This window comes from Eublepharis macularius, chromosome 3 (assembly GCF_028583425.1).
Source record: "Eublepharis macularius isolate TG4126 chromosome 3, MPM_Emac_v1.0, whole genome shotgun sequence".
NCBI classification, from domain to species: Eukaryota; Metazoa; Chordata; class Lepidosauria; order Squamata; family Eublepharidae; genus Eublepharis; species Eublepharis macularius.
Genome location: NC_072792.1, coordinates 144,035,544 through 144,038,114, shown reverse-complemented (window position 1 = coordinate 144,038,114; position 2,571 = coordinate 144,035,544).

Genomic DNA, 2,571 nt, shown 5'->3' with positions numbered 1-2,571 from the left:
CAGCCTTTATAACATTGAAAATATTTTCGAGAAATGGTTACCTAGTTTTTGGAAAACTGGTATCTGTGCTGTAACAGTATGGAGGGATATTTGTAGAAACACAGAAGGCTAGCATGTAGAGGCAAAAGATTCTAGCCTAGCCTCCTCCCTGTGATTCTAGTTTTCAGTGTGGAGGAGATGTTTCTGTATGGAGAAAGAATTCCAATGGGCTTAGACTGAAGTAACTCTGTTTAGGATTTCACTGGGCACTTACTGATGCAACTGGTTGCTGATTTTGTTGTGCTTGGTGGCACCGTTTCCAGCTGTCACAGTAATGGGAATTGCTTCTAGTTATAGCTGCAATTGCATAGTTCTTGCTATAGTATCCCAGCAGATCCAGAGATAGCCAGGGCTGCTTCTACACAGCAGAGGACATAGTCTTTGAAAATGGCTCTTAATCTCATTGAAATGCGTAACCCTTAAAAAGCTGAACATCTACAATCCTGTGACTTAAGGCTAAGTTCTTGGACAGGGGTCACTCTTCAGAATGTCTATGAACCAACTGCCTAAAATACCCATTCAGACTATGAAAATATTTTCATATATATTTTTATTTATTTTATTTATTTACGTCATTTATAGTCCGCCTTTCTCACTGAGACTCAAGGTGGATTACACAGTATGAGGTTAATACAGTCAGTATCCATTTCAATACAATGCCTGTATGTGCCCCAGAGAGCACTTTGTTCAACTGGAAAACATCTACTGGTGGTTCCTGGCCCTGGGGAGGCTTGGCTGGCCTCTACCAGGGCCAGGGCCTTTTCGGTCCTGGCCCCAACCTGGTGGAGCTTTCTCTCTGAGGACACTTGGGCCCGCCAGGATCTTGTATCATTTAGGCGGGCCTGTAAGACAGAGATGTTCTGCCAGGCATATGGTGGAAGCTAATTTTAGCCCATCATTGCCGAGTCTTCCACTGGTCTCCCTCTAAAAGAGGTATGGAGAGTCCACTCCTGCTGGTTGCCCCCCAAAAGGGGCACAGTATTTTATCTGTTTTTTAATTGATTTTAAGTTGTATTTTAATCAATGTTGTACCTCGCCATGATGAAGGCTATGATCCCCAACTCGTTAGTGAAGCATCTGAGACCCCATCCCTACAATACAGCCCTCCCATTTGAGTAAAAAGCCTTTTTGAATAGTTCAGTTTTGCATTGTTTATGGAAAGCTAAGAGAGTGGGGGCTCTTCTGACTTCCTCAGGCAGGTCATTCCACAGGATAGGGGCCACCACTGAGAAAGCCCTTGTACGGGCTGCTGCTGACTTCACCTGTGTGCAGCCTGGCACCTGCAGGAGACCCTGTTCAGATGAGCGAAGCTGCCGTGGAGGAACATAGGGAGGGAGGCGGTCCAATAGGTATGCTGAACCAAAGCCATGAAGAACTTTGTATGTAATAACTAATACCTTGAGCTGAGCCCGGTAAATGATGGGTAGCCAGTGGAGCGACTATAGGATAGAAGTGATTTTCATGCTCCTGCTTGCTCCTGATAACAATTGAGCTGCAGCATTTTGCACTAATTGGAGCCTCCTAAACTTAGATGGGAGACCTATGTATAGAGCATTACAATAGTCAAGCCTTGATGTCACCATAGCATGGATCCATGTGGCCAGGTCAGCCATGTCAAGATAAGAAGCCATCTTCCAGGCTAGAGTGAGGTTGTAGAGAGCATTTTTTGCTGCTGCCTTAACTTGTTTTTCTAGTAATAATGCTGGATCCAGTATAACCCCTAGGCTCTTAACCGACTTTTCATCCACCAGTGTAATTTCATAATGAATGTTGCATGATAACACTTGAGAAGGTCTAAGAGAAGTGTATTAGATAACCTTCAATAGCTAGTCCTTGTTGTTTAAGAATTACTTACTAGCTGAAAATAATTTTAAAACAGAAGAAGTGAAAAGAATCCAGAAGAAGCCATCACCAGCCTAAGGCTGTAATTATAGCCAAACTTATCTGGCACCTAAGTTGCCATCACCCAGGCACAGAGTATGTTTCACAGAGGATTATTCCCTGTGCTCACAGGGGAAGTGGTATGGACTTCCTGCCTAAAATCCCAAATTCTCCCAAGTGTTCTGCAGACGTGACTCATACAAAACTTTGTTTCCTGCTTCAAGTGATGCATTTAATTTTAGTTCTTGTGTGTGCAGCTTATCTGTTACCGCAAGATTGGGTGTCTACTTTCAGAAATGAGTTTCAGCCCACAGTCATTGTTCTCTAATTTCCTTGCTTAACTGGGGTGGGGGAAGAACAGGGTGATTGATAAAAGGACCAAAGAAACTTTGCATATAATATCCATTGCCATGGAAGAGCATAAAACACATTTCTTCACAATAGTCTTCATTTTTCATTGATCTTCATACATGGCTCACAAATGAGGCAGCAGAATGTGAGGTTTCAAAGTCTCACTTGTTTAATGTGAACTTGTGAGATGTGTTCAGCAGATTTAAGTGCGCAGGCTTTTTTATGAGAGGAAATTCTTTGGGAATGTTTAAGTAAAAGTCTCTCTGCCTTTTCCTTCCTTAACTTCTCTAATTCAAAGCT